The sequence below is a fragment of the Heptranchias perlo genome, chromosome 3 (genome assembly GCF_035084215.1).
Source record: "Heptranchias perlo isolate sHepPer1 chromosome 3, sHepPer1.hap1, whole genome shotgun sequence".
Taxonomy (NCBI): domain Eukaryota; kingdom Metazoa; phylum Chordata; class Chondrichthyes; order Hexanchiformes; family Hexanchidae; genus Heptranchias; species Heptranchias perlo.
Window position 1 is genome coordinate 21,747,413 of NC_090327.1, and position 14,360 is coordinate 21,761,772.

Here is a 14,360-nt window from a genome sequence, read left to right on the forward strand (position 1 = left end):
TTAGGGCTTTTTACAGAACATGGGCAACACATTTAATAGTGCTTTACCCTTCATTCGAATTCTTTAAATTATTTCTGTTCATCACGTAACATCGGTTCAGAGTCTTTTCCATGGTTGCAATCCTCAGACTAGTTCACAGGTATAAGATTCTGTGGCAGAAACCATCCTCAACAGATTTTGTTCCACTCCATCTGGTGGCTCAGTTGAGAAATGTCAAAGCTTATCTAGAGACTGTACCAGTATCTTCTTGCCTACTTAAGAGTCACTGCACTCCACAAGTGTAGTAATTCAGTATTTCAAGTGCTTCTATAGTTCAAAGAAATGTGATTTAAAGAAAAATAAATGCAAGTCTATTTCTTTATTAGTTGGCAGAACAAGTTGCACAGAGGCAAATGCAACAAGAACATGTCTCATGAATTTTTTTTATCATGGTCAAGGCACAATTGTAGAATCAGTAAAAAAGTGACCATGAAGCTGCCAAATTGTTGTAAAAACCCAACTGGTTCACTAATGTCTTTTAGGGAAGGAAACCTGCGGTCCTTACCCAGTCTGTGACTCCAGTCCCACACCAATATGGTTGACTCTTAACTGTCCTCTGAAATCATAGAATCATAAAAAATTTACGACACAGAACGAGGCCATTCGGCCCATCGTGTCCGCGCGGCCGAGAAACGAGCCACCCAGCCTAATTCCACTTTCCCGCATTTGGTCCATAGCCCTGCAGATCAAGGTTCTTCAGATGCACATCCAGGTATTTTTTTTTTTAAATGAGTTGAGGGTTTCTGCCTCTCCCACCCTCTCAGGCAGTGAGTTCCAGACCCCCACCACCCTCTGGGTGAAAAAAAACGTTCCTAATTTCCGCTCTAATCCTTCTACCAATCACTTTAAATCTATGCCCCATGGTTATTGACTCCTCTGCTAAGGGAAACAGGTCCTTCCTATCCACTATCAAGGTCCCTCATAATTTTATACACCTCAATCAAATCACCCTCAGCCTCCTCTGTTCCAAGGAAAACAACCCCAGCCTATCCAATCTGTCATCATAGCTAAAATTCTCCAGTCCTGGCAACATCCTCGTAAATCTCCTCTGTAGCCTCCCTAATGCAATTACATCCTTCCTGTAATGTGACCAGAACTGTACGCAGTACTCAAGCTGTGGCCTAACTAGTGTTTTATACAGTTCCAGCATAACATCCCTGCACTTATATTCTAATAAAGTAAAGCATTCCATATGCCTTCTTAACCACCTTATCTACCTGTCCTGCTACCTTCAGGGATCTGTGGACATGCACTCCTAGATCCCTCACTTCCTCTACACTTCTCTGTATCCTTCCACTTATTGTGTATTCCCTTGCCTTGTTTGCTCTCCCCAAATGCGTTACCTCACACTTCTCCGGATTGAACACCATTTGCCACTTTTCTGCCCTATCCTAGCAAGCCACTCAGTTGTATCAAACTGCTACAAACACAGACTGCAGCAGTTCAAGGCGGCGGCAAATAGGGATGGACAATAAATGCTGGCCTTACTAGTGATGCCCATATCCCCAGAATGAATAATTTTTAAAATTGTAGCGGAGTACCAACGAGCAAGTCACAGACTTCCTGTGGTTCAACACATGCTTCTGCAAGCCTGGATCAGTGTGTAATGGTGAATTTTGCATTTGAATTTTCTCCATATAAGTGAAGAGTTCCTGGGGAATCAGATGGTTAAAGAGCTTCATAGGCAGGAGAAGCAGTCTGTGAAGCTTAATCATGCTATCCTATTAAGATGCAATTTTTGTTCTGCTGATATAAGCAGAGATTTCTGGCTTAATTGCTAACAAATCTTGATATTTGTTCAGACATAATCCTTTATAGAATGGACAGTCTGGACACATGGATACTGTTAAGTGTGGGTTCTCATATACAATAAAGAAACCTCTAACACGCTGTTTGAATAGCTTTGAACTGTATACAGATGAGCTTTCTCTACAGCCTGACAAACAGGACTAATTATTATTCCAGTGTGGACATGAGCTTTGTCCAACACTGAAGTTGTTCAATTGGCAAATTGGGTCAAGCTTTCTTAAATGTCTTTCACTTATTGTATATGCATTTTCTAACCATCTTCACTTGCTCTCAACATAGATCTAGTAGGAATGCTGAGTTTCAAACTCTCAACTCTTCACACTCCAATGTTTTACTACATCTGTTTTCTTACAACAGTAAATGAAATTTCCAAAATGTGCTATCTCCAAGTTAATATTTAGTAGTGGGCACTTCTAGTTAACACTACGTGCTGGATGTAAACTGTACATGTAGTGAAACAGAAGCTGCTCATTGCATACTGAAATTCCATATGCACAGATGTGCACATATATACACCCCTATGTAATATATATACACAAACACGTTCATATATACATTAGGGGTGCGGCAATTGGTTACAGCGCTCCTGTAGGGAAGAGAAAATTTAATCAGGGTCCCATCTCATAATTGCTACACAGCAACCCTTACTGGAAGCACACATATGTGGACACCAGGTGAGGATAGGATCAGTCAGTGACTTGGGTAAACAGAGTAAGCTGCATCTGTACCTCAGTAAGGGAATCAATGGTTTTAGGAAAGGAAGGATGAAAATTCAAAAGCAAGAAAAGTTACGTGGAAAAGGTCTAGCTTGCAAAAATCTGCATGTATGGATCACATGCATGTACAATACCACAATGGTGCCATATCTGTATCAACATAAAACAGAGCAGATTCAGCACAATTGAAATTCAATTTCCTCTTTCCTTTCAGGGTTCAATCAATTGACTATAGAGAATTTTACTTGTCTACAATATAGTATATACATATCCTAGTAGGTACAGCACCGGAGGCGGCCATTCGGCCCATCATGCCTGTGCCAGCTCTTTGAAAGAGCCATCCAATTAGTCCCATTCCCCTGCTGTTACACTGTAGCCCTTCAAGTTTTTTTCCCTTCAAGTATTTATCTAATTCCCTTTTGAAAGGGACTATTGAATCTGCTTCTACCACCCTTTTGAAAACATTTTTTTTAAAAAAAAGTACCTTACAAGACTCATCCGTCTTTATGCATGTGCTCATCTATCTCCAAGTCTGTTTCATTTTTCCCATGGCAAGCTTGCCTTTTGGAGTTGTTTCTTCTGTTACCACACCCGACCCAATACTATGACTAGATCTGCTGTGTGGTTTGCCATCACTTAACAGGGAGGGCAGTTTCGCTCAAATAAAATCTTTTGCATTTTACATGATACTCAACATTCTGTCCATTAAAAAAAGCAATGGCAAGGTGTTCTTGGTGCTAGCATTTGCACTTGAGCCTAAAAACAAGTTCAACTTGTACTTCAAGGAAACTCCCTGGGTTCACTGAAAAATTACAAATGGAGTTCATAAACAGGCAATGACTGCATTTTAACTGAGAAATAACTGAAGAAAATAAATTGAAACGCACCATGTAGAATATGAAAGCACTATATATTCGCCTGCTACACATGACCACATTCAGCATTTATAGTTGTGCATTATTCAGGAATGCAAGACTTTTTTTTAAACATACGCTCCAAAATTACACCAAGACCATTAGTTTTTTTTCATATCCAAATAGGAAAGAAAAAAGAAAAGGAACTTAGATTTAGAGTTTATTTCATGTCCTCGGGATGTTCCAAAGCGCTGGACAGACAATGAATCACTTTTACAATGTAGTCACTATTGTAATGTAGCCAAATGCAGCAGCTGACCAAAAAGAAGTTATTTATACCACAGGAGAAGAGGAACGGGAGTAGGCTATTTAGCCCTTGAGCCTGTTCTGCCATTCATGGCTGATCTGTGCCCTAACTCCATATACCCACCTCTGTTCCAGATCCCTTAGTACCATTGGTTAACAAAAATATATCAATTTCAGATTTAAAATTAACAATTAAAAATTTAAAATGATGATTTAATTTAAAATTAACAATTGAGCTAGCATCAACTGCAGTTTGCGGAAGAGTTTTCCAAACTTCTACCACCCTTTGCGAGGAGAGGTAATATAAACTAAAGGGCACAATTCTAAAAGCAGTACAGGAACAGAGATCTGGGGGTGGATGTACACAAATCGTTGAAGATGGCAGGGCAGGTTGATAAAGCAGTTAAAAAAGTATACGGGATCCTGGGCTTCGTAAATAGAGGCACAGAGTACAAAAGCAAGGAAGTCATGATGAACCTTTATAAAACACTGGTTCAGCCACAACTGGAGTATTGTGTCCAGTTCTGGGCACCACACTTTAGGAAAGATGTGAAGGCCTTAGAGAGGGCACAGAAGAGATTTACTAGAATGATTCCAGGGATGAGGGCCTTTAGTTATGTGGATAGACTGGAGAAGCTGGGGTTGTTCTCCTTGGGACAGAGAAGGTTGAGAGGTGACTTGATAGAGGAATTCAAAATCATGAAGGATCTACACAGAGTAGATAGGGAGAAACTGTTCCCATTGGCGGAACAGTCAAGAACCAGAGGATATAGATTTAAGGTGATTGGCAAAAGAACCGAAGGTGAAAAACTTTGTTTTTAAAAACACAGTGAGTTGTTAGGATCTGGAATGCATTGCTAGAGGGGATGGTGGAGGCAGATTCAATCATGGCCTTCAAAAGGGAACTGGATAAGTTCTTGAAAGGAAAAAATATGCAGGGCTATGGAGATAGGGTGGGGGAGTGGCATTAGCTGGATTGTTCTTGCACAGACTTGATGGCCGAATGGCCTCCTTCCGCGCTGTAACCTTTTTAGGATTCTATAAGTATTCCTTAACTTTATTCCTGAAAGTCCTGGCTCTAATTTTTAGGCTATGTCCCCTAGTCCTAGATTGCCCAACCAGTGGAAATAGTTTCTCAATCTACCCCATCAGTTCCCCTGAATATCTTGAAAACTTCAATCAAATCACCCCTGGTGTGGTGCCCAGATCTGAACACAGTACTCCAGGTGTGGTCTAACCAGGGCTTTGTATAGCTGTAGCAAAACTTTTACCCCCACAAAATGGCTCAAACTTTACTCTAGCTGTTGGAGGTAGACATGTAGCATAAAAGTAATATTAAGAGGTGTGGACGTAAAACTATAGGATCCACGCAAGTTCCCATATTTCCCCTTTAAGCTTTGTATTCTTTAGTACTTTCCAAAGACACTCCATCACCACATACATCACTGCAGAACTTGTTTATGTCAGTAGTTTTCAAGCTTTCCTGCTTGGGGAATCACCTGCAAACGTTCCAGTACAGCTACAACACTGGCATTTACCCGACAATGTGGAAAATTGCCACGGTATGTCCTGTCCACAAAACCCAGGAGAAATCCAATCCGGCCAATTACCGCCCCATCAGTCTACTCTCAATCATCAGCAAAGTGATGGAAGGTGTCATCGACAGTGCTATCAAGCGGCACTTACTCACCAATGCTCAGTTTGGGTTCCGCCAGGACCACTCGGCTCCAGACCTCATTACAGCCTTGGTCCAAACATGGACAAAAAAGAGCTGAATTCCAGAGGTGAGGTGAGAGTGACTGCCCTTGACATCAAGGTAGCAGCATTTGACCGAGTGTAGCACCAAGGAGCCCTAGTAAAACTGACGTCAATGGGAATCAGGGGGAAAACTCTCCAGTGGCTGGAGTCTCACCTAGCACAAAGGAAGATGGTAGTGGTTGTTGGAGGCCAATCATCTCAGCCCCAGGGCATTGCTGCAGGAGTTCCTCAGGGCAGTGTCCTAGGCACAACCATCTTCAGCTGCTTCATCAATGACCTTCCCTCCATCATAAGGTCAGAAATGGGGATGTTCGCTGATGATTGCACAGTGATCAGTTCCATTCGCAACCCCTCAAATAATGAAGCAGTCCAAGCCCACATGCAGCAAGACCTGGACAACATCCAGGCTTGGGCTGATAAGAGGCAAGTAACATTCGCGCCAGGCAATGACCATCTCCAACAAGAGAGAATCGAACCACCTCCCCTTGACATTCAACGGCATTACCATTGCCGAATCCCCCACCAACATCCTGGGGGTCACCATTGACCAGAAACTTAACTGGACCAGCCGCATAAGTACTGTGGCTACAAGAGCAGGCGAGAGGCTAGGTATTCTGTGGCGAGTGACTCACCTCCTGACTCCCCAAAGTCTTTCCACCATCTACAAGGCACAAGTCAGGTGTGTGATGGAATACTCCCCACTTGCTTGGATGAGTGCAGCTCCAACAACACTCAAGAAGCTCGACACCATCCAGGACAAAGCAGCCCGCTTGATTTGCACCCCATCCACCACCAGCGCACAGTGGCTGCAGTGTGTACCATCCACAGGATGCACTGCAGCAACTCACCAAGGCTTCTTCGACAGCACCTCCCAAAGCCGCGACCTTTACCACCAAGAAGGACAAGAACAGCAGGCACAAGGGAATACCACCACCTGCACGTTCCCCTCCAAGTCACACACCATACCGACTTGGAAATATATCACCGTTCCTTCATCGTCGCTGGGTCAAAATCCTGGAACTCCCTTCTTAACAGCACTGTGGGAGAACCTTCACCTCACGGACTGCAGCAGTTCAAGAAGGCGGCTCACCACCACCTTCTCAAGGGAAATTAGGGATAGGCAATAAATGCCGGCCTCGCCAGCGACACCCACATCCCATGAACGAATAAAAAAAACTGACACTTTCCAAGTGACCCAACTTCTGAAAGTCAACATCGGTAGCCCAAAGGAAAACTTACTGTAGAAAACATTTCATTATTGGTGTACAGAAGAAATATGGTAAAAGTAAGCAAATACATAAAAATTTGGTGATTCAGACTAGTGTTTCAAAACTTGCTGCTTATGTCAGGGTATTTGGTGGCTTTTGGCTTAATAAATATGCTTACCCTGAACATCCCACATCACACTAGATAGATAACCTGATGCATGCTTGATGTATTGGTGTTCTTAGCTCATGTCCACAATGGTAACACAAGGCTGAACCTAAATCATTGCTGCTTCAATGCTCTCTTTCACGATCTTCAAGCCTTTCACTGAGGAGCTAATGTAAAAACAGTTCTCTACATCACAAGAGCCTTCTGTCCTTACCACAAAATTACCGATATACACAAAGAAGGTTTAGAGTTATAAAAGAAAATATCGTCAAGTTTATTACTTAGTAATAAGGTCTTGTGTGAAACTTGAGCTACATGCTTCATAGATTTCTGTGGAGCTCCCCTTTTCACCAGACTCCTTTGTCTCCATTTTCTTCTTTTGTACTTCAGTCCAATTTCAGCAAACACTCTTCAGTTTCCTTTACTTCGACTTGTTCTAATTCAACCCTCACAGATTATTTTGCTACAGTACCTCTCGGCTTTGATCTCTCCTCTCCACTACAGACTTGAGTTTCCTAGCTTTACTGCTTATTCATGAATTCTATGTTCTCAAGCTCTCTTCTGCTCAACTCTTTAGATGTCACATTTCTGAGCTCCCGGACATTTTTTGTTGTTGTTCATAGGTCCTCTGTGACCACAGGAGACTAAGCTTTGACTCCAGAAATTTCACCACTGTCGCTGTGGGTCAGCCTATTTGGCTGATAGCTGTAGGACCAAACAGAAAAATGCAGTACTCCAACTCAGTGGGCACCAGGACCCTGGTGCCCATTATGTAGGAATTTCCAATCGTCGCAAATGTCCGTTACATCTTTACATTAACATAAGCCTCATTACTTTGGAATAATATATTAAATTATATTATTAACTATTCTCAACAAGTCACAGTTTCCAATAGATTCATAGAATGGTTACAGCACAGAAGGAGGCCATTCGGTCCATCAAGCCCGTGCCAGCTCTTTGTAAGAGCATTCCAGTAAGTCCCATTCCCCCGCTCTTTCCCCATAGCCCTGCAATTTTTTTTTCCACTTCAAGTATTTATCAAATTCCTTTTGAAAGTCACAACTGAATCTGCTTCCACCACCCTTTCAGGCAGCGCATTCCTGATCATAACTATTTGCTGCGTAAAAATGTTTTTCCTCATGTCGCCTTCGGTTCTTTTGCCAATCACCTTAAATCTGTGTCCTCTGCCTCTCGACCCTTCCGCCAATGGGAACAATTTCTCTTCATTTATTTTATCTAAACCCTTCATGATATTGAACACTTCTATTAAATCTCCCCTCAACCTTCTCTACTCTAAGGAGAACAACCTCAGCTTCTCCAGTCTCTCCACATAAATGAAGTTCCTCATCCCTGGAACCATACGAGTAAATCTTTTCTGCACTCTCTAAGGCCTTTACATCCTTCCTAAAGTGCGGTGCCCAGAATTGGACACAATACTCCAGTTGTGGCCAAACCAGTGTTTTATAAAGGCTCAACATAACTTCCTTGCTTTTGTACTCTATGCCTCTATTTATAAAGCCAGGATCCCATATGCTTTTTTTGAAACCGCTTTCCCAACCTGTCCTGCCACCTTCAAGGATTTGTGCACAAATATCCCCAGGTCTCTGTTCCTGCACCCCCTTTAGAATTGTACCATTTAGTTTATATTGCCTCACCTCATTCTTCCTGCCAAAATGTATCACTTCGCACTTCTCTGCGTTAAATTTCATTTGCCACGTGTTCGCCCATTCCACCAGCCTGTCTGTGTCCTCTTGAAGTCTATTACTATCCTCCTCACTATTTACTACACTTCCAAGTTTTGTGCCAGCTGCAAATGTTTGAAATTGTGCCCTGTACACCCAAGTCTTTAATATATATTTTTTTTTAAAAGCAGTGGTCCTAGTAGAGACTCCTGGGGAACACCACTGCGTACCTTCTTCCAGTCTGAAGAACAATCATTCACCACTACTGTGTTTCCTGTCACTTAGCCAATTTCGTATTCATGTTGCCACTGCCCCTTTTATTCCATGGGCTTCAATTTTGCTGACAAGCCTATTATATGGTACGTTATCAAACGCCTTTTGAAAGTCTATATACACAATATTAACCGCAATGCCCTCATCAACCCTCTCGGTTACCTCATCAAAAGACTCAATCAAGTTAATTAAACACGATTTGCCTTTAACAAATCTGTGCTGGCTTTTCTTTATTAATCCACACTTGTCCAAGTAACTATTAATTTTGTCCTGGATTATCGTTTCTAAAAGCTTCCCCACCACCGAGGTTAAACTGACTGGCCTGTAGTTGTCCGGTTTATCCTTACACCTTTTTTGAACAAGGGTGTAACATTTGCAATTCTCCAGTCCTGGCACCACCCCCATATCTAAGGAGGATTGGAAGATTATGGCCAGCACCTCTGCAATTTCCACCCTTACTTTCCTCAGCAACTTAAGATGCATTCCATCCAGACCAGGCGACTTATCTACTTTAGGTACAGCCAGCCGTTCTAGTTCCTCCTCTATCAATTTTTAGCCCATTCAGTATCTCAACTACCTACTCTTTTACTCTGACTTTGGCAGCATCTTCTTCCTTGGTAAAGACATGATGTGGAGATGCCGGTGATGGACTGGGGTGGACAAATGTAAGGAGTCTTACAACACCAGGTTATAGTCCAACAGCTTTATTGGAATCACAAGCTTTTGGAGCTTGTGATTCCAATAAACCTGACGAAGGAGGAAAGCTCCGAAAGCTTGTGATTCCAATAAAGCTGTTGGACTATAACCTGGTGTTGTAAGACTCCTTACATTGGTAAAGACAGATGCAAAGTGCTCATTTAGTACCTTAGCCATGCCCTCTGCTTCATGCATAGATCTCCTTTTTGGTCCCTAATCGGCCTCACCCCTCCTCTTACTACCCGTTTATTATTTACATGCCTCTAGAAGACTTTTAGAATCATAGAATGGTTACAGCACGGAAAGAGGCCATTCGACCCATTGAGTCCGTGCCGGCTCTCTGCAAGAGCAATCCAGCTAGTCCCACTCCCCTGCCCTATCCCCGTAGCCCTGCAAATTTTTTCCCTTCAAGTACTTATCCAATTCCCTTTTGAAAGTCACGATTGAACCTGCCTCCACCACATCCTCAAACATTCCTGATCACAACCACTCGCTGAATAAAACATTTTTTTTCTCATGTTGCCTTTGGTTCTTTTGCCAATCACCTTAAATCTATGTCCTCTGGTTCTTGACCACTCCACCAATAGGAACAGTTTCTCTCTATCCAATCTGTTCAGACCCTTCATGATTTTGAATACCTATCAAATCTCCTCTCAGCCTTCTCTGCTCAAAGGAGAACAGCCCCAGCTTCTCCAGTAAACGCACGTAACTGAAGTCCCTCATTCTTGGAATCATCTAGTAAATCTCTTCTGCACCCTCTCTAAGGCCTTCACATCCTTCCTAAAGTGCAGTGCCCAGAATTGGACCCAAACTCCAGTTGTGGCCCAACCAGTGTTTAATAAAGGTTTATCATAACCCCCTTGCTTTTGTACTCTATGCCTCTATTTATAAAGGCCAGGATCCCGTATGTTTCTTAACTGCTTTCTCAACCTGCCCTGTCACCTTCAACGATTTGTGCACATATACCTCCAGATCTCTCTGTTCCTGCACCCCTTTTAGAATTGTACCCTTTCGTTTATATTGCCTCGCCTCGATCTTCCTCCCGAAATGTATCACTTCACACTTTTTTTGAGTTGAATTTCATCTGCCACGTATCCGCCCATTCCACCAGTCTGTCTTTGTCCTCTTGAAGTCTATTATTATCCTCCTCACTGTTTACTACCCTTTCAAGTTTTGTGAAATCTGCAAATCTGAAATTGTGCCCTGTACACCCAAGTCCAAGTCATTAATATATATCAAGAAAAGCAATGGTCCTAGTACTGACCCCAGGGAACACCACTGTACACCTCCCTCCAGTATGAAAAACAACCGTTCACTACTACTGTTTCCAATTACTAACCAATTTCGTATCCATGCTGCCACTGCGCCCTTTATTTTGGATTCCCTTTTATGTTAGCCGCCAATCTATTCTCATACTCTCTTTGTCCCTCTTATTTCCTTTTTCACTTCACCTCTGTACTTTCTATATTCAGCCTAGTTCGCACTTGTATTATCAACCAGACATCTATCATACGCCCCCTTTTCCTGTTTCATCTTACTCTATCTCTTTCGTCATCCAGGGTGCTCTGGCTTTGGTTGCCCTACCTTTCCCCCTCATGGGAATGTACCTAGACTGTACCCGAACCATCTCCTCTTTAAAGGCTGCTATTGTTCGATTACACACGTTCCTGCCAATCTTTGATTCCAATTTACCCCGGCCAGATCCGTTCTCAACCCACTGAAATTGGCCCTCCTCCAATTAAGTATTTTTACTCTAAATTGCTCCTTGTCCTTTTCAATAACCAATCTAAACCTTATGATACTATGATCACTGTTCCCTAAATGTTCCCCCACTGACACTTGCTCCACTTGACTCCCCAGAATTAGATCCAGCAATGCCTCTTACCTCATTCGGCTGGAAACATACCGATCAATAAAGTTCTCCTGAACACACTTCAGAAATTCCTCCCCCTCTGCCATTTATGCTATTATCCCAGTCTGTACTCAGATAGTTGAAGTCCCCCATTATCACTACTCTTATAGTTCTTGCACCTCTGCAAATTCGCTCCACTAGTTGGTGGCCTATAGAATACACCCAGTAGTGTAATAGCACCTCTATTCTTATCTCGAACCAACTAGATTCTATCTTTGACCTCTCAAGGACATCCTCTCTCTCCAGCACTGCAATATTCTCCTTAAATCAATACTGCCACCGCCCCCCCTCCTTTGTTTTCCTTCTCCATCTTTCCTGAACACCTTGTATCCAGGAATATTTAATACTCAATCCGCCCCCTATTTGAGCCCAGTCTCCATTATCGCCACCACATTATATTCCCACATGGCTATTTGCGCCTGCAGTTCACCAACCTTATTTACCACGCTTCATCTATTTACGCAAATGCACTCTAAACCGGTCTTAGACCTTCTCGTATTCTCTTAGTCTGATCCCACCTAATACTGCATTATTTCTTACTCTAATGCAATCTGTCTCTCCCAATCCTTTGTGCACCTTGTTTCTCCTTTCTAATGCTACATCCTGGTGCCCATCAATGTGGGTAAAGGCATTGGATCAGCATTGTAATTTTGTAAATGGTTTACCAATTATTTATTTTCCAAGAACTTGTTTGCTGTTTCTGGCATATGAAAATTTAAGAAAACAATGCAAACCATAAATTTTGGGACTTTATCTTAGGTAAATTATCTTTAAAAGGTAAATTTTAGACCAACATAAATACTGGCCATTAAGAGGATGCTGTTTGCAAACCCACTCCAGCCACTTTTCAAGAGATGCAAAAATTGCTGACAGAATGTTGCTGCTTGGAAGTCAAAACAAAATGTATTTATTAAAAAGAAATTAATTTATTATTTACTGTTCCAGAGTAAAAAAGAAGAATCTTTCTATTTATGTGTCATTGTGATCTTTATTTCCCAAGAACCAACCAGTAATAAGAAGAAAAAGAAACTTAATTTCATGTCATTGGAAAGATTTGTTGCAAACCAATGCTGCCAAATCCCAGATCCCCACCTTCCAATGCTTATAGACCCCAGGAATCCCCCAGGAGCCAAAACCTACAATTCCCATTCCAGTTCGGTCAAATTCCAGGATACCTCTCCACACTGCCATCGAAGTACAGGACATCCCCTTCCCAGACCCAACAAATGTTGCCAAACTTTGCACCCTAACTCCCATCTGCCAAACCACAGGAATATTGCATCAGTGCAACCAAACTCTCTATCTATATATATGCTGGTAAACACCATATCCCCCAAATACTGTAAAATCTCAGAACCTCACACTAGTTTTGCCAAATACCAGCAGTACCCCTCTAATACTACCAAAGCTTACCCCTCCACCCCCGTGCTAAAACCAATCTGGCAATATCATACCAACCAACATGCTATGTTTTCAGGACTTCAACAAAATATCCTCCCGATATCCCCACCATCACAGAAGCCAGTCTTCAGCCAATTCGATTCACTCCACGTGATATCAAGAAACGGCTGAGTGCACTGGATACAGCAAAGGCTATGGGCCCCGACAACATCCCGGCTGTAGTGCTGAAGACTTGTGCTCCAGAACTAGCTGCGCCTCTAGCCAAGCTGTTCCAGTACAGCTACAACACTGGCATCTACCAGACAATGTGGAAAATTGCCCAGGTATGTCCTGTCCACAAAAAGCAGAACAAATCCAATCCGGCCAATTACCGCCCCACCAGTCTACTCTCAATCAACAGCAAAGTGATGAAGGTGTCGTCGACAGTGCTATCAAGCAGCACTTACTCACCGATGCTCAGTTTGGGTTCCGCCAGGATTACTCTGCTCCAGACCTCATTACAGCCTAGGTCCAAGCATGGATAAAAGAGCTGAATTCCAGAGGTGAGGTGAGATGAGAGTGACTGCCCTTGACATTAAGGCAGCATTTGACCAAGTGTGGCACCAAGGAGCCATGGTAAAACTGAAGTCAATGGAAATCAGGGGGAAAACTCTCCAGTGGCTGGAGTCATACCTAGCACAAAGAAAGATGGTAGTGGTTGTAGGAGGCCAAACATCTCAGCCCCAGGACATTCCTCAGGGCAGTGTCCTAGGCACAACCATCTTCAGCTTCATCAATGACCTTCTCTCCATCATGTCAGAAATGGGGATGTTCGTTGATGATTGCACAGTGTTCAGTTCCATTTGCAACCCCTCAAATAATGAAGCAGACCGAGCCCGCATGCAGCAAGACCTGGACAACATGCAGGCTTGGGTTCATAAGTGGCAAGTAACATTCGCGCCAGACAAGTGTCAGGCAATGACCATTTCCAACAAGAGGGAGTCTAACCACCTCCCCTTGTTATTCAACGGCATTACCATCGCCGAATCCCCCACCATCAACATCCTGGGGGTCACCATTGACCAGAAACTTAACTGGACCAGCCATATAAATACTGTGGCTACAAGAGCAGGTCAGAGGCTGGGTATTCTGCGGCGAGTGACTCACCTCTTGACTCCCCAAAGTCTTTCCACCATCTACAAGGCACAAGTCAGGAGTGTGATGGAATACTCTCCACTTGCCTGGATGAGTGCAGCTCCAACACCACTTAAGAAGCTCGACACCATCCAAGACAAAGCAGCCCGCTTGATTGGCACCCCATCCATCACCCTAAACATTCACTCCCTTCACCACCGGCGCACAGTGGCTGCAGTGTGTACCATCCACAGGATGCACTGCAGCAACTTGCCAAGCCTTCTTCGACAGCACCTCCCAAACCCGCGACCTCTACCACCTAGAAGGACAAGAGCAGCAGGTACATGGGAACAACACCACCTGCACGTTCCCCTCCAAGTCACACACAACTCCGACTTGGAAATACATAGTCGTTCCTTCATTATCG

At 43.1% G+C, this 14,360-nt stretch overlaps 1 protein-coding gene across 4 annotated transcripts in view; it reads right to left on the minus strand.

The window, feature by feature from the left end:
* LOC137311168 (protein tyrosine phosphatase type IVA 3-like) overlaps nt 1–14,360 on the minus strand; it is a 159,705-nt gene that overhangs the window by 86,952 nt on the left and 58,393 nt on the right. The gene's annotated exons all lie outside the window — the stretch shown is intronic.